Raw genomic sequence first — 18845 nt, 5'->3', positions numbered from 1 at the left:
GTGAAAGTTGGAGGCAAAGTTAATGAAGTCAACGAGCTCAGCATGCGTGCAGGAAGCAGCACCAATGCAGTCGTCAATGTAGCGAAGGAGAAGCGGGGGACAGATACCAGAATAGGTTTGGAACATAGATTGATTCACAAAGCCAACAAAAAGGCAGGCATAGCTAGGACCCATACAGGTGCCCATAGCTACACCTTTAGTTTGGAGGAAGTGGGAGGACCCAAAGGAGAAATTATTAAGAGTAAGGACTAATTCCGCTAGACGGAGCAGAGTGGTGGTAGAGGGAACTGGTTGGGTCTGGAATCCAAAAAGAAGCAGAGAGCTTTGAGACCTTCTTGATGGGGAATGGAAGTATATAGGGACTGGACATCCATGGTGAAAATAAAGTGGTGGGGGACTGGGAACTTAAAATCATCAAAAAGTTTCAGAGTGTGAGAAGTGTCACGAACATAGGGAGGAAGGGATTGAACAAGGGGGGATAAAACCTTGCCGAGGTATGTAGAAATGAGTTTGGTGGGGCGGGAGCAAACAGAGACAATAGGTCTACCAGGACAGGCAGGCTTAATGGTGCATAGTTCCCTGAAGGTGGAATCTCATGTGGATAGGGTGGTGAAGAAAGCTTTTGGTATGCTGGCGTTTATAAATCAGAGCATTGAGTATAGGAGTTGGGATGTAATGTTGAAATTGTACAAGGCCAAATTTGGAGTATTCTGTACAGTTTTGGTCACCAAATTATAGGGAAGATGTCAACAAAATAGGGAGAGTACAGAGAAGATTTATGAGAATGTTACCTGGGTTTCATCACCTAAGTTACAGAGAAAAGTTGAACAAGTTGGGTCTTTATTCTTTGGAGCATCGAAGGTTGAGGGGAGACTTGATAGAGGTATTTAAAATTATGAGGGGGATAGATAGAGTTGACGTGGATAGGCTTTTTCCATTTAGAGTGGGAGAGATTCAAACAAGAGGACCTGAGTTGAGAGTTAAAGCGCAAAAGTTTAGGGGTAACATGAGGGGGAACTTCTTTAATCAGAGAGTGTTAGTTGTGTGGAATGAGCTTCCAGCAGAAGTGGCAGAGGCAGGTTCGATGTTGTCATTTAAAGTTAAATTGGATAGCTATATGGACAGGAAAGGAATGGAGGGTTATGGGCTGAGGGCAGGTCGGTGGGACTAGGTTAGAGTAAGAGTTTGGCATGGACTACAAGGGCCGAGATAGCCTGTTTCCGTGCTGTAATTGTTATATGTTATATAGTTGTATGGATTCTACGGATATGTTAAAGAGCAAAAAGATTGCAAGGGACAAAATTGGTCCTCTGGAAGACCAGAATGATAATCCTTGTATGGAGCCAAAATAGATGAGGGAGATCTCAAATACATTCTTTGCATCTGTATTTACTTGGGAGATGGATACAGAGTCTATAGAAGTGAAGCAAAGTGGCAACAACTTTATAGGCTCTGTACAGATTACAGAGGAGGAGGTGGTGTTTGCTTCCCTGAGGCAAATCAAGGTGGATAAATCCTCAGGGCCTGACAAGGTGTTCCCTTGGACCCTACAGGAGGCAAGTGCAGAAATTGCTAGAGATATTTAAAACATCCTTAGTAACAAGAAATATACCAAATGATTGGAGAAAGCCAATGATGTTAAGCTGTTTAAAAAGGACTCAAAAAAGAAACCAGGAAATTATAGGCCTGTGAGTCTGACATCAGTTTTGGGAAAGTTATTGGAAGGTATTCTAAGGGTATATATGAGTATTTGGATAGATATAGATTGATTAAGAATAGTCAGCAAGGCTTTGTGCATGATAGGTCATGTCTGACAAATCTTAATAGAGTTTTTCAAATTAATTACCAGGAAAATGGATGAAGGCAAGGTAGTGGATGCTGTCCACATAAACTTTAGCAAGGTATTTAACAAGGTCCCGCATGGGAGGCTGGTCAAGAAGGCTCAGTCTCTCTGCATTCAAGATGAGGGAGTAAATTGGATTAGACATTGGCTTTCTGGGGGAAACCAGAGAGTGGTAGTAGAGGGTTACCTCTCTGACTGGTGGCCTGTGACTAGTGGTGTACCACAGAGATCGGTGCTGGGTTCTTGGTTGTTTGCCATCTAAATCAATGATCTGGATGATAATGTGGTTAACTTGATCAGAAAATTTGCAGATGACACCAAGATTGGGGGTGTAGTGGACAGTGAATAAGACTATCATGGCTTGCACTGGGATCTGCATCAGCCAAAAAAGTGGGCTGAAAAATGTCAGATGGAATTTAATGCAGACAAATGTGAGGTTTTACACTTCAAATCAGAATCAGAATCAGCTTTATTATCACTGGCATGTATTGTGAAATTTAACTTAGTAGCAGCAGTTCAATGCAATACATAATATAGAAGAAGGGAAAAATACATAAATAAATCAATAAATCAATTACAGTATATCTATATTGAATAGATTAAAAATTATGCAAAAAAAAAACAATGTATGTTTAAAAAGTGAGGTAGTGTTCATGTGTTCAATGTCCATTTAGGAATTGGATGGCAGAGGGGAAGAAGTTGTTCCTGAATCACTGAATGTGTGCCTTCAGTCTTCTGTACCTCCTAGCTGATGGTAACCTTCAGTTCTGTGCAGTAGCCCTTCCCCCCATACCAGACAGTGATGCAGCCTGTCAGAATGTTCTCCATGGTACATCTATAGAGGTTTTTGAGTGTATCTGTTGACATGTCAAATCTCTTCACACCCCTAATGAAGTATAGTTGCTGTCTTGCCTTCTTTATAACTGCATTGATATGTTGGGACCAGGTCAGGTCCTCGAAGATCTTGCTATCCAGGAATTTGAAACTGCTCACTCTCTCCACTTCTGATCTCTCTATGAGGATTGGCATGTGTTCCTTCATCTTACCCTTCACGAAGTCCACAATCAGCTCTTTCGTCTTACCAAAGTTGAGTGCAAGGTCGTTGGTGTGACACCACTCCACTAGTTGGCATATCTCACTCCTGTACGCCCACTCATCTCCACCATTCTACCAACAATGGCTGTATCATGAGCAAATTTATAGATGGTATTTGAGTTATGCCTAGCCACATAGTCGTGGGTATAGAGAGAGTAGAGCAGAGGACTAAGCACATACTCCTGAGGTGCACCAGAATTGATCGTCAGTGAGTAGGAGATATTATCACCAATCTGCACAGATTGTGGTCTTCCAGTTAGGAAGTGGAGGATCCAATTGCAGAGGGAGGTACAGAGGCCCAGGTTCTGTAACTTCTCAATCAGGATTGTGGGAATGGTGGGACCAGCCAGGGTAGGCCTAACACAGCGAGTGGTAGGGCACTAAGGAATGTGGTAGAACAAAGGGATCTGTGAAAACAGGTACATAATTTGTTGAAAGTGGCATCACAGGTAGATAGGGTCATAAAGAAAGTTTTTGGCACATTGGTCTTCTTAAATCAATGTATCGAGTATAGAAGATGGGGTGTTATGTTTAAGTTGTATAAGACATTGGTAAGACCTAATTTGGAGTATTGTATGCAGTGTTGGTCACCTACCTATGGGAAGTATGAAAACAAGGCTGAAAGTGCAGAGAAAATTTACAATGATGTTGCTGGGTCTGAAGGACCTGAGTTATAAGGAAAGATTGAATAGGTTGGGACTGTATTCTTTAGAACATAGAAGACTGAGAGGAGATTTGATAGAAGTACACAAAATTATGAGGGGTATAGACAGGGTAAAAGTAAGCAGGATTTTCCCGCTGATGTTGGGTGGCACGACAACCAGAGGCCATGGGTTAAGGGTGAAAGGTGAAAAGTTTAAGAGGAACATTAGGGGAACCTTCTTCACTGAGAGGGTCATGATAGTGTGGAATGAGCTGCCAGTACAGGTGATGCACATGAGCTCAAATTCAACATTTAAAATAAGTTTGGATAGGTGCACGGAAAGTAGGGACATGGAGGCTATGGTCCTAGTGCAAGTCGACAGAAGTAGGCAGTTTAAATGCTTTTGCCATTGACTAGATGGACTGAAGGGCCTGTCTATGCTGTACTTCTCTATGACACATTCCTTTATAGTACAAAGGCTGATTGTATGTACTGTACATAGAGTGATGCCAGGTGACGTGTACATAGTGGTGGTAGGGGTTGCTGGGGTGAGTTAATGGGTGGAGGAGTTTTTCAGCCTGATAGCTTGGGGGAAATAACTGTTTTTGAGTCCGGTGGTCCTGGCATAGCCTCTTCCCTGATGGGAGTGAAACAAACAACCCTATGGCATTCAGTGTATTACCATCACAACTTCCCCCCACCCCCTCAATATGTGGAGGTCACTGCGACCTGAAACTCATCTGGGCCAGCCACTTAAGCATCGTCGCTCAATAAGAGCACATTTGAGACTGAATACATATGATGTGGCAAGTGACATACTGAAACATTTTTACGAAGGAGCAAGTCAGTACATAGCTGGGTAAGTACAGCTGACACAACATTCAAGAAGCTCAGTATCAGTCAAGACAAAACAACCTTTTAGGTGTCATGCCATCCGCCATGCTAAACATGTATAGCTGCATCGTATACGACCTTGCTTAGTTTATTTATTTATTGAGATACTGCCCTTCAAGCAGTGCCACCCAACAACCCTAGCCTAATCAATGGGACAATTTACAATGACCAATTAGCCTACCAACCGGTACGTCTTTGGACTGCGGGAGGGAATTAGAACACCCAGAGGAAACCCACGCGGTAACAGGGAGAACATACAAACTCTTGTGATGAACCCCCAGATTTATCTTGCCATGGACTGTCATTTTTAAGAGAGAGTGCCTGAGTGACATCAGCCACTGGCTTTCTCGGCTCCTGTTTGTCTTACTAAGAGAGAAGGAGAGAGGGGCAGAGCTATGGGACTCTGCAGCTTGTTTTGATTTAAGCAAGGACACTCACTCACACACAGTCAGTCGCAGTTGGAGTCGGACAATAGAAGGAAGCCAGTGCTAAGGGGTCACTGGTTGGAACTTCTGAGTGCCCACAAGGGTGGGTTGAGTATCGATAAGTGGCTATCATGTTGTGTGATTGGGGCAACCTTGTGGAATCTACCTATGTGTTAATCCTTGCCTGGGTGGTAGTTCCCTTTGAAGACGGTACCCCTGTGATAAGCTACTATTGGTGATAATTTGTAAGTGGATTTGGACTGACGATGGGTAAAACCTACGGCGATTGTTATCCTGTTTACCGCTGTGGAACCTGTGCAATACGACATAAAGGCCTTCTCTCGACATTCACCTTGGATTACAAATATCTCTCTCACATCATTTAATCTGTGGATGAACTGAATTTTCATACCTTACCATCTCAAGATTTTAAGCCTGGTGCCCCCCCGAGCTCAATAGTTTGGGAGTTATATTTACTCATATGTATACTCATAACACTGTTAACTTTTGATTATTCTTGTTTAAGTTGCTATATTAAGTAGATACTGATAAAGATAGTGGTTTTAACATCAAAACCAGAATCCACATGTGGTCTATTGTTGCTGGTTCATTTATATCGTTACAGGTACGTAACACTCCTTATAGGCAGCAGTGGAAATAAACCCAGGTCACTTGTCCTGTAAAGTGTTGTGCTAACCACTACACTACCATGCTGCCTGCCATTTTCTATTATAACAACTCCTCATAATCCAGCAGTCAGGAACGGGAGGCAGCTGAGAATATCACCAAATTTTACATCGTCCTGACTTCAAACAAAAAATATTGCTGTTGTTATTCTTTCATCATTGTTGGGTCCTGACAAAGGGTCTCGGCCCGAAACGTCAACTGTACCTCTTCCTATAGATGCTGGCTGGCCTGCTGCGTTTACCAGCATTTTTTATGTGTGTTGCTTGAATTTCCAGCATCTGCAGATTTCCTCATGTTTGCATTTATAAGATTGGAGGTGTTATATTTGAATGGATACAGTATATGGAATAAGGTAGAAGAACTTGTAGAACAGTTACAGATTGGCATGTGTGTTGTTGTAGGGATCAATGAATCATGGCTGAAAGAAGATTATAGCTGGGAGCTTAATGTCCATGGATACACATTGTATCAAAAGGACAGGCAGAAAAGCAGAGGGGGTGACATTGCTTTGTTGATAAAAAAATGAAATTAAATCATTAGAAAGAGGTGAGATAGGGTCAGAAGTTGTTGAATCATTATGAAGAGGGCTAAGGAACTGCAAAACCCTGATGGGAGTTATATACAGACCCCCAAATTACAATAGGAGAAAGAAAATGGGCAATGTTACAATAGTCATGGGGGACTTCAATATGCAGGTAGATTGGGAAAATCAGGCTGGTGCTGGATTCCAGGAGGAGGAATTTCTAGAATGCCTATGAGATGGGTTTTTTAAGCAGCTCATGGATGAGTCCACTAGGAGATCAGCAATTCTGGATTGGGTGTTGTGCAATGAGCTGGAAATGATTAGAGAGTTTAAGGTAAAAGAACCATTAGGGGTAAGTAATCATAATATGATCCAAAATCACCTTGAATTTTGAGAAGGAGAAACTAAAGTCAGATGTATCAGTATCACAGTGGAGTAAAGGGAATTACAGAGGCATGAGAGAGGAGTTGGCCAGAATTGACTGGAAAAGAACACTAGCAGGAATGATGGCAGAGCAGCAATGGCTGAAATTTCTGGAAGAAATTCAGAAGGCGCAGGATATTTACATCCCTAAGAGGCAGAGTATTGTAAAGGCAAGATGATACAACCGTGACTAACAAGAAAAGTCAAAGCCAACATAAAAGCCAAAGAGAGGGCATGTAATAGAGGAAAAAAATTGTGGGAAGTTAGAGGATTGGGAAACTTTCAAATACCCACAAAAGGTGGAATATAAAAGTAAGCTAGCCAATATTAAAGAGGGCACCAGAAGTTTCTTTGGATACATAAAGTGTAAAAGAGAAGTGACAGAGGATATTGGACTACTGAAATGGATGCTGGAGAGGTAGTAATGGGGTCAAAGAAATAACAGATGAACTGAATAAGTATTTTGCATCAGTCTTCACTGTGGAAGATACTAGTAGTTTGGTGGAGGTTCCAGGTGTCAGGGGTCATGAATGTGTGAAGTTACCATTACTAGACAGAAGGTTCCTGGGAAACTAAAGATCTGAAGGTAGATAAATGTACAGCCCAGGGTTCTGAAAGTGGTGGCTGAAGAGACTGTGGAGGCATTAGTAATGATCTTTCAAGAGTCATTAGATTCTTGAATGGTTCCAGAAGACTGGATAATTGCAATTATCACTCCACTCTTCAAGAAGGGAGAGTGGCAGAAGAAAGGAAATTATAGACCAGTTAGTCTGACCTCAGTGACTGGGAGGATGATGGAGTCGATTGTTAAGGATGTGGTTTTGTGGTACTTGGAGGCACATGATAAAATAGGTCATAGTCAGCATGGTTTCCTCAAGGGAAAATCTTGCCTGACAAATCTGTTGGAATTCTTTGAAGAAATAACAAGCAGAAAAGACAAAGGAAAATCAGTTGATGTTGTGTATTTGGATTTTCAGAAGGCTTTTGACAAGGTGCCACTCATGAGGCTGCTTAACAAGCTACGAGCCCATGGTACTACAGGAAAGATTCTAGCATGGATAAAACAGTTGTTGATTGGCAGGCGGCAAAGAGTGGGAATAAAGGGAGCCTTTTCTGGTTGACCGGTGGTACTCCACAGGGGTCTATGTTGGGACTGATTCTTTTTACATATTGGGTATTAGAATTGAAGGCTTTGTTGCAAAGTTTGCAGATGATACAAAGACAGGTGGAGGGGCAGGTAGCTTTGAGGAAGTAGAGAGGATACAGAAGGACCTAGAGAAATGAGGAGAATGGGCAAAGAAGTGGCAGGTGGAATACAGTGTCGGAAAGTGTATGGTCATGCACTTTGGTAGAAGAAATGAAAGAGTTGACTATTTTCTAAATGGAGAGAAAATACAAAAAACTGAGGCACTAAGGGACTTGGGAATACTTCTGTAGGATTCCATAAAGGTTAATTTGCAGGTTGAGTTGGTGGTGAGGAAGGCAAATGCAAAGTTAGCATTCATTTCAAAGGGACTTGAATATAAAAGCAAGGATGTAATGTTGAGACTTTATAAAGCACTGGTGAGGCTTCACTTGAAGTATTCTGACCAGGTTTGGGCTTCTTATCTCAGAAAGTAGGTGCTGAAACCGAAGAGGGTTCAAAGGAGGTTCATGAAAATGATTCCAGGTTTGAAGAGCTTGTCACATGAAGAGCGTTTGATGGCTCTGGGCCTGTATTCACTGAAATTCAGAAGAATGAGGGGTGACTCATTGAAACCTTTCGAATAGTGAAAGGTCTTAATAGAGTGGATGTGGATCAGATATTTCCAATGGTGGGAGAGCCTAAGGCCAAAGGACACAGCCTTAGAATAGAGGGATGTCCTTTTGGAATGGAGATGAGGGGGAATTTCTTTAACCAGAGGGTGATAAATCTGTGGAATTCATTGCTACAGCCAGCTGCGGAGTCCAAGTCTTTATAGTTAAGGCAGAGGTTGATAGATTCTTGATGTTCAAGGCATGAAGGGATAAGGGGAGAAGGCAGGAAATTGGGGCTGAGAGGAAAAATGGATTAGCCATGATGAAATAGTGCAGCAGACTTGATGGACCAATTGGTCTAATTCTGCTACTATGTCTTATGGTACTGGTTAGTAGGTTAATTGGTCACATGCCTGTAATTGAGCAGCGTGGGCTCATTGAAAGAGCCTGTAACCAAGTTGAATCTCTAAACAGATCTATAGTGAGAGTGTACCTTGACCAAAAAGACCATAGTGGTCCATGAAGGGAACTTGACTCTGTGTTTCAAGGGTATATATGGATGGGGTTAGCTACTAAACCTAGCGGAACTGTTTCTATTGACTGCAGAATGGGCAAAGCTGGGCCACTGGTGCCTTAAAACTAGTTATTTCTGACAAAATTTAAACGCCGGCCCAGATAGACTGAAAAGACAAGGTGTCAGTCAGGAAGAGGCCCAATTTCGCTCGTTCTCCACGATGGTCATCTCCAAGGTGCTGAGACCATGAAGACTACCCCAGCTGTGCTCCATGCCCACTAATATGATGAACTGATAAGCAAGTCTTTGGGCCTACTCCAGGGTTCCAGTTGAAAGATTCAGTTTTGGCTTGGAATGCTGTTGTTGTTCGCATCAATTGTTTGCATGATTTTTTTCTTTCTCTTGCATTGATTGAGTGGTGGTCTTTTATCTTAATTCTTTTTTTTTCTTAGTTAGGTTCTTTTGGGTTTCTTACCTTGTGGCTACCTGTGAGCAAGCAAATCCCAGGGTTGTATAACTTATACCTTCTTTGATAATAAATGAATCTTGATCAGATAGGCCTTGTCAGCTGTGGTTGGCTATTTATCGAGTAGGTAAACTCTGATCTCAAACCTCCATTGCCTTGTGGCTTTACCCACTCATAGGGAAGGCTTCTGGAGTAAACTCTATGGAAAAAATCCAGAGCTGGAGTCCCTAAGGCAATCCTATATTGAGTTCAATGCTTACTGACAACTCCTGCGACACTGCTGGTGCCAAACTTTATCAGTCTCTGCCGTTTCTTTGGATTCATCAGCTGTGTGAAGGGGGGAGCCTGCTACATGGAAAATAGCTTGCTCTCCATATCGTACTGTCCTGGTTTGCATAACAAGTAGATAACTGGGATAAAACATCCACGGTTAACCCCATCAAGCAGAGGGCCTCATATGGATGGGCAGTAATGCCTATGTACCAAAAGATGAAAAAATAAAAAATAAGAGAAGATACAGCTTTCATCACTTATCTAATGAAAGCCAGGAGGTATAAATTAATAAAGGTTATGCTCCGTAAAATAACATGGGAATACTCGTTGGAATTTAGAAGATTGATGGGGGATCTGATTGAAACGTATAAAATCCTAAAGGGATTGGACAGGCTAGATGCAGGAAGATTGTTCCCGATGTTGGGGAAGTCCAGAACGAGGGGGCACAGTTTGAGGATAGAGGGGAAGCCTTTTAGGACCGAGATGAGGAAAAACTTCTTCACACAGAGAGTGGTGAATCTGTGGAATTCTCTGCCACAGGAAACTGTTGAGGCCAGTTCATTGGCTATGTTTAAGAGGGAATTAGATATGGCCCTTGTGGCTACAGGGGTCAGGGGGTATGGAGGGAAGGCTGGGGCGGGGTTCTGAGGTGGATGATCAGCCATGATCATAATAAATGGCGGTGCAGGCTCAAAGGGCCGAATGGCCTACTCCTGCACCTATTTTCTATGTTTCTATGTAATACGGAAGGTGAGTGGCTATTGTTTAAAACGTTCAAATTTGTCAAAGGAATTTTGCACCATAGTAAATATATTTCTTAAATTCTGCATAGATCTAGATGACCCACAGTTAGCCAACCACACTGTGAAAACTTCACAATCTCTGATAATCTCCACGGCATAAATGGAGATAGGAATGTGATAATCTATGGAGTCACTTATTTCTTTAACTTTATCAATCATCAGTAACACTGCCACCAAATTAGTTATTTCTTATAAACATAATTATGTAATATCAGCATTTTAATAGCCTAATATATAATGTGCATTTCTTTCAAGAGTGCTAATTTCCCTTCAATACTCTCTTGATAATATTCCAATTAAAACAGTATGACTTCAGATTTGCTGGAAGGGATATAGAAGATCTCATGGTAAAATATTTCAGGTGCAAAACTTCCTGCATAATATGGGTGTCATTTTTTGTTGCAAAAATGCTGTCCAACTAATGCCAGATTGTGACATAAATCACGCACTGATTTCACACCAAAATTTCCTTAGGATCACAGTGATCCAACAATTAACTGTGGTTTAACCACAGTAAGGCTCAGCTTCAGCAGAGGAAGCAGTCACATTAAAGGGCACATCAATTACTGCAGATTAGTTGAAAGTAAAATTCTGCTGGTTGTTGCCATAATTCTACTCACTGTTGGTGCTTTCTGACACTTCTAAATTTGTTAAGCTCTGCAGGGATTGGTGTAAAAAGCACAGTGATGGAGGAACTCAGCCGGATAGACATCTGTGGAAGGAAATGGACAGTCAATATTTCAGGTTGAGACCCTTCATCTGGACTGGTGCTGAAGAACTTAGCCTTATCTTCAGACTTTAACACAAAGCTCTTGTAAAATAAAAGCACTGAGAAAATAATGTCTTTGGGAAAAGCAGCAAAAGGCTTGTGAGTAAGCCAGAGTTATAGAAAAGGGAGGAGAAGGAGGAGGAGGAGGAGGAGGAGGAGGGAAGGAGAAGGGCTCCAAGCTGCCCCTGTTTTATTCAGGGAGCAATTCTCCTGCATGAACTTCAGTGATGAACAATGTGTGAAATATTTATATTTCTGTAAGTGCTGAAACTCAAATCTGCCACCTTGATCTCAGAGAAATGGTGAATACATTGCCAGTGGTGTTAAGATAACCTTGGACATGAACTTCTATGCATTAGACTCCTTCAAGACTGAAAATGAAGATGTATTCACCTTCTAGCAGTCTACTATCCAGAGGTGCATAAAACAGGTCACCAACTCCCTTCATTCTCCACTTCTTCATTCTCTTGTCAAAGAAGTATACAGTATTTAGACCAAGTGTAAAAGTAGATGTGCAGGTATTGCAGGCTTTACCATGAACTGTCTACATGCCAGTTTCAGATTCAATTTCTTTATCACATGTATATAGAAATATATAGTGAAATTTCAAAGATGGTTTGCAAATGAAAGATAGTTCACTGCCTCGATACCAGCTATGTTAAATCATATTCACTGGGTAAGTGTTTTTTGTCTGTTGACAACATGGTTTTTGAATTTAGTATACAATCCATGCATATGTGAACAGAATGCAAAGATGTGCTCCACAAAATCTGATAGAGTAGAGCAATGGTTTGCCGAAACAATATTTCCTCTGCTTCTTAGGCAGTTCTGCAGCATTGGTGCCAAAATCCATAGTATTTCACAATCATGGGGTACAGTTCTTGCTATCTGCTATTCAGTATTTGGCTAAGTAACAGAAGGAGGAGGCAACCTAGCCAGTTCCTTTCCAGTCAGATAATTCATTCAATTGTGGTACCCATAACCACAACACCCACTTATCACTAATGGCAGCCCAATTCATTTTCCTTCTCATTTTGACCACAACAGCATTTACTTGCAATGCAAAAAGTCAACACAAAATTAATATTTCATTATGCATTTATAAATGACCCCATGTCACAAAAGACAAACAAACCTTCAATATGTCTATAGCTCATGATGCTCCCTTTTAATTTTACCCCAGCAGCTACAGCAGGGGTGGCGGAAAGCTGCTGGTGTCAGTGGGGCAGATAGCAGGTTACTGTGTAGTCTAATCTTGAATGGCAAGAGGTCTGAAAAGCCCCCAAAACTGTGGCATGGATAGCAGCAGTGTAGGCTGGATAGTGTACCGAGCACAGGTGAATAGGAGTTAGGAGGCATGGAGAGGATGTTTCCAATAGTGGCAGAGTTTAGGACCGGAGGGCATAGCCTCAGAATAGAACAACGTCCCTTCAGAACAGAGATGAGGAGGTATCTCTTTCGCCAGAGGGTGGTGAATCTGCAGGTTTCTTTGCCACAGATGGCCATGGAGGCCAAATCAGTAGGTATAGCAAAAGCCAATTTTGACAGGCTCATGATTAGTAAGGGCATCAAAGGTTACAGGAAGAAGGCAGGAGAATGGGATTGAGAGAGAAAATAAATTAGCCATGGCTGAATAGCAGAGCATACTTGATGGATTGAGTGGCCTGGCTGCTCCTATTTCTTATGGTCTTATGGCTCAATGCTATCATTCCGGAAGAGGACGTGTTTGTTCTCCATTAGATGCTGCTACACTCTTACAGCATTGTCTTGGCAATCCTTGAAAAATTGTTAGAATGCATTTTGTGGATCCATTCTGACACCCTATATACAAGCTGAACATATATGGCAGAAGTCTCAGTTTCCATAGTAGAGATTAGCTTTTTAAAACAAGATTAGTTTTATTTGTCACATGTATGTTAAAACATCAAAACATGCAGTGAAATTCATCATTTTGCATCAACAACTAACACTGCTGGAAGATTGTGCTGAGAGCAGCCTGCCAAAAACTGCCCTGCTTATGGCACCAACATAGCATGCCCACAACTTAACCCTACCCTAAGTGTAGGTCTTTCGAAATATGGGGGGAAACCTGATCATCAGGAGGAAACCCACACTGTCATGGGAGAACGCATGAACTCCTCACAGATAGCGGAAGGAAATCAAACCCTGATTAGTGATTATAAGCTCTGTAATGTGATGCGCTAAGCACTACCTACCGTGTCACCCTAATTGAGTCCTTCTGCGAAGGTTCTGTGAAATCTGAGAGCTTAATCATTAGACACAATAATGTTCCTTATCTAGAAGTATACTAATGATAGACTGCTTATATATAGCACGAGACAGACTTAAAGTTCGGTTAACGTTCAGCAAAAAACATATTGCCAGACTTCTCTGAGTTTACCATTGCTAGCAGAATTTCTGACAGGCCTGAAAATGCAAGAAGCAATCATGATAACTATACTAACAACAGGAATTCTGCAGATGCTGGAAATTCAAGCAACACACATAAAAATTGCTGGTGAACGCAGCAGGCCAGGCAGCATCTCTAGGAAGAGCTGCAGTCGACGTTTCAGGCCGAGACCCTTCGTCAGGACTAACTGAAGGAAGAGTGAGTAAGGGATTTGAAAGTTGGAGGGGGAGGGGGAGATCCAAAATGATAGGAGAAGACAGGAGGGGGAGGGATGGAGCCAAGAGCCGGACAGGTGATAGGCAAAAGGGATACGAGAGGATCATGGAACAGGAGGTCCGGGAAGAAAGACAAGGGTGGGGGGGAACCCAAAGGATGGGCAAGGGGTATATTCAGAGGGACAGAGGGCGAAAAAGGAGAGTGAGAGAAAGAATATGTGTATAAAAATAAGTAACAGATGGGGTACGAGGGGGAGGTGGGGCATTAGTGGAAGTTAGAGAAGTCGATGTTCATGCCATCAGGTTGGAGGCTACCCAGACGGAATATAAGGTGTTGTTCCTCCAACCTGAGTGTGGCTTCATCTTTACAGTAAAGGAGGCCGTGGATAGATATGTCAGAATGGGAATGGGATGTGGAATTAAAATGCGTGGCCACTGGGAGATCTTGTTTTCTCTGGCGGACAGAGCGTAGATGTTCAGCAAAGCGGTCTCCCAGTCTGCGTCGGGTCTCGCCAATATATAAAAGGCCACATCAGGAGCACCGGACGCAGTATATCACCTCATCCGACTCACAGGTGAAGTGTTGCCTCACCTGGAAGGACTGTTTGGGGCCCTGAATGGTGGTAAGGGAGGAAGTGTAAGGGCATGTGTAGCACTTGTTCCGCTTACACGGATAAGTGCCAGGAGGGAGATCAGTGGGGAGGGATGGGGGGTCGAATGGACAAGGGAGTTGTGTAGGGAGCGATCCCTGTGGAATGCAGAGAGAGTGGGGGAGGGAAAGATGTGCTTAGTGGTGGGATCCCGTTGGAGGTGGCGGAAGTTACGAAGAATAATACGTTGGTCCTAGCTATGCCTGCCTTTTTGTTGGGTTTGTGGAACAATCTATGTTCCGTGCCTGTTCTGGTATCTGTCCCCCACTTTTCCTTTGCTACATCGACGACTGCATTGGCGCTGCTTCCTGCACGCATGCAGAGCTCGTTGACTTTATTAACTTTGCCTCCAACTTTCACCCTGCCCTCAAGTTTACCTGGTCCATTTCCGACACCTCCCTCCCCTTTCTAGATCTTTCAGTCTCTGTCTCTGGAGACAGCTTATCCACTGATGTCTACTATAAGCCTACTGACTCTCACAGCTATCTGGACTATTCCTCTTCTCACCCTGTCTCTTGCAAAAACGCCATCCCCTTCTCGCAATTCCTCCGTCTCCGCCGCATCTGCTCTCAGGATGAGGCTTTTCATTCTAGGACGAGGGAGATGTCTTCCTTTTTTAAAGAAAGGGGCTTCCCTTCCTCCGCTATCAACTCTGCTCTTAAACGCATCTCCCCCATTTCACGTACATCTGCTCTCACTCTATCCTCCCGCCACCCCACTAGGAATAGAGTTCCCCTCACTCCATCCTCCTACCACCCCACCAGCCTCCGGGTCCAACATATTATTCTCCGTAACTTCTGCCACCTCCAACGGGATCCCACCACTAAGCACACCTTTCCCTCCCCCCCTTCTGCATTCCGCAGGGATCGCTCCCTACGCAACTCCCTTGTCCATTCGTCCCCCCCATCCCTCCCCACTGATCTCCCTCCTGGCACTTATCCGTGTAAGCGGAACAAGTGCTACACATGCCCTTACACTTCCTCCCTTACCACCATTCAGGGCCCCAAACAGTCCTTCCAGGTGAGGCAACACTTCACCTGTGAGTCGGATGAGGTGATATACTGCGTCCGGTGCTCCCGATGTGGCCTTTTATATATTGGCGAGACCCGACGCAGACTGGGAGACCGCTTTGCTGAACATCTACGCTCTGTCCGCCAGAGAAAGCAGGATCTCCCAGTGGCCACGCATTTTAATTCCACATCCCATTCCCATTCTGACATGTCTATCCACGGCCTCCTTTACTGTAAAGATGAAGCCACACTCAGGTTGGAGGAACAACACCTTATATTCCGTCTGGGTAGCCTCCAACCTGATGGCATGAACATCGACTTCTCTAACTTCCACTAATGCCCCACCTCTCCCTCGTACCCCATCTGTTACTTATTTTTATACACACATTCTTTCTCTCACTCTCCTTTTTCTCCCTCTGTTCCTCTGAATATACCTCTTGCCCATCCTTTGGGCTCCCCCCCCCACTTGTCTTTCTTCCCGGACCTCTTGTCCCATGATCCTCTTGTATCCCTTTTGCCTATCACCTGTCTGGCTCTTGGCTCCATCCCTCCCCCTCCTGTCTTCTCCTATCATTTTGGATCTCCCCCTCCCCCTCCAACTTTCAAATCCCTTACTCACTCTTCCTTCAGTTAGTCCTGACGAAGGGTCTCGGCCTGAAACGTCGACTGCACCTCTTCCTAGAGATGCTGCCTGGCCTGCTACGTTCACCAGCAACTTTTATGTGTGTTGCATGATAACTATACATCTCTATTTCCAATTAAAGAGCTCTATCAAGTCCTCTGAAGCAAAACTCATATGAGACCTTATTGTCATGGCACCAGGTATAACACAACCCTCTCATTGCTATAGGCTGTTAATATCTTGCTCATCACAAAATGTATTCTCAGCTTGAAGCTTTCTTCTCAGACATAAAGAGTGTCAATATCCAAAATGGTGCTTGCAAATGCAGAGATTAGTGATTGTATTTCTTCATTATCTTGTATTTTTGATTTCAAGCACTGACTAGCCAGGTTCCAGTTTTCTAACAGAAGATATACTGTGTGGTGGGGTTGGGGGGCAAGAGAGCTTTGTTCAGAATGTCTATAAAGAAACTTTATCACAACTCTAAAATTCCACTGAGTTTCCTCTGGCCCTAAGAACAATCCTAATATTTCACATTTCTTTACCTTACCTCAATGTTTCCAGTTTCTTTCAGCTCTAACGCAGTCTTTTCCTTGTAGTTTGAGATCAAAGTACAACCCTCTTGGATAGTATGGGATTACATCCAGAATACAGCCTCCTTTACAACATTCTTGTGTCTCAGATAGTCATGTGGTCATGATGTCAATGGCACAGAAAAGGCCCTTCAGTCCACTGTGTCTGTCAGCCATCAAGTTCCAACCTATACTAATTCCATTAACCAGCCTTCAATTCTTTGCCAATAATACAGCACAGAAAGAGGCTCTTTCACCCATCTAGTTTATGCTGATCTTGTCTTTTGCTAAGTCCCATTTACATGCACTTAAAATATAGCTCTATATTCTTCTCATCCATATACATTTCCAAACTTCTCTTAAATTAAAACCACATCTACCATTTCCACTGGCAGCTCACTCCACCCTCACACCATCCTCTGAACGAAGACATTGCCCCTCAGATTCACTTTCAATATTTCACTTTTCACACTAAGCCTACAACCTTTAGCTCTTATCTCACCCAAGGTGGTGCCGATAAACTGTGCCTCTTTGTGTGCAGCTCCAAGAGGAATCATCAAATATTTCCAGTTAGGTCTACTGCACCTGAAATCCACAGTCACAGTCATAGGTACTTCAGTTAGCAACATCGCTTTAAGTAGTTTTAAAAAATCTATCAATTCTCAAAATCAGCAGACCCCAGACAGCAGATTCAAGTCACAAATGCAGTTCCTCTTTAAGAAAAAAGAAATGAGAAAAGCATGCTGTTCTGCAAGTCAGATTGAAATGCAGAGCCTTTAGACAAGAGGTTCCCAACATGGGGTTCACAGACCCCTCGGTTAATGGTAGAAGTCCATAGCATAAAAAAGGTTGGGAACACCTACCTTAGACCTAAAATATCTTCTATCCTGCTGGCCAATGTACAGTCTCTGGAAAATAAAAATGAAGGTCTTAAAGCAAGATTACAATAGTAGAGAGACATCAGGAACTGCTATGTACTTTGTCTGCTGAAAGTGTTTTCCGTCATCATCCCGGTCGTGGTATACATCCCACCCTTGGTCGACATTAGGCACTGAAGGAGCTGACCACCATGATCAGCAGTCACAAAAAGCCATCCTGATGCCTCTTCTATCACTGTGGGGGATTTCAACCAGGCCAGCTTGAAGAAGTCTCTGACCTACTACCACCAACATATCATCTGTGAAATCAGAGGACGCAACACACTTGACCATTGTAATTCCACCATCAAGATTGCTTCCTGTACCATTCCACACTTGCACTTTGGAAAGTCCAATCACACGGCTGTACTTCTACTCCTGGTGTACAGTCAGTTAGTCAGTCAGTGGGTGCCGTCCCGAATCCGGGGTTGGCGACTACGCACCTCCATCTTCTTCAATCTTGCAACAGCACCGAGTACAGCCTCTCCTCCAGTTTGTTCTCACTGGCCGCCTTGGCACCGCCTGCCGCTGCCCCCGCCGAACTCGAGCCCGAGGCCGTGTCGACTTCCAGCCGCAGCCGTTTCTTCAAGCTCAGCCCTTCCTTGGGCAGGTCCAGGCACACGGTGCAGCGCCCAAGTTCATCATGTCTCTTCTAACTAAGTGCATAGCATACGATTTGTAGATACATGTCATGGTCCGGATCAGGGTCCCTTTAAATTTACCTTGTTTATGTTACGATCCGGACCGTTGATTCACTGTCTTCCTGTGTCCCTCGGCTTTGGTGATTAGAGGCAATTAACGCTCGGCTGAACCGGTAGTTTATAGTCTCTGGCTTTCAGCCATTCAGCGCAGAAGCGTCTGCAAAGTCACCAAAGGTACGGCATGCCAATGTCATCTGGCCGGAGCAAGCCTAGTCTCCGCCCAAAGGGAGTGCCGGTAATTCGCCTTTCCTCACCAGAGCAACCCTGTCAAGTTACCCCGCCAAAGCGGGAATCAAGAACCGCTGTCTACTGTTCCCGGGCCGAGTCGAGAGCTCGCCACTATCCGAAGGCTCCAAGTCAAGTCCTGGCTCCGGCAGCATTCAAGTACCAAGTCAAGTCCTGGATCCGGTGGCATTGAAGTACCAAATCAAGTCCTTGTCCTGGTGGCATTCAAGTACCGAATCGAATCCTGGCCCTGGTGTCATTCAAGTACCGAGTCGAGTCCTGGCCCTGGCGGCTTCCAAGTTCCGAGTCGAGTCCTGGCCCTGGTGGCTTCCAAGTTCCGAGTCGAGTCCTGGCCCAGGTGGCTTCCAAGTTCCAAGTTGAGTCCTGGCCCTGGCGGTCTGTGATTCCTGTCCTATCCCCCCCCAGTC

The sequence above is a fragment of the Mobula hypostoma genome, chromosome 1 (genome assembly GCF_963921235.1).
Source record: "Mobula hypostoma chromosome 1, sMobHyp1.1, whole genome shotgun sequence".
NCBI classification, from domain to species: domain Eukaryota; kingdom Metazoa; phylum Chordata; class Chondrichthyes; order Myliobatiformes; family Myliobatidae; genus Mobula; species Mobula hypostoma.
Note: the sequence above shows the minus strand (reverse complement) of the source record.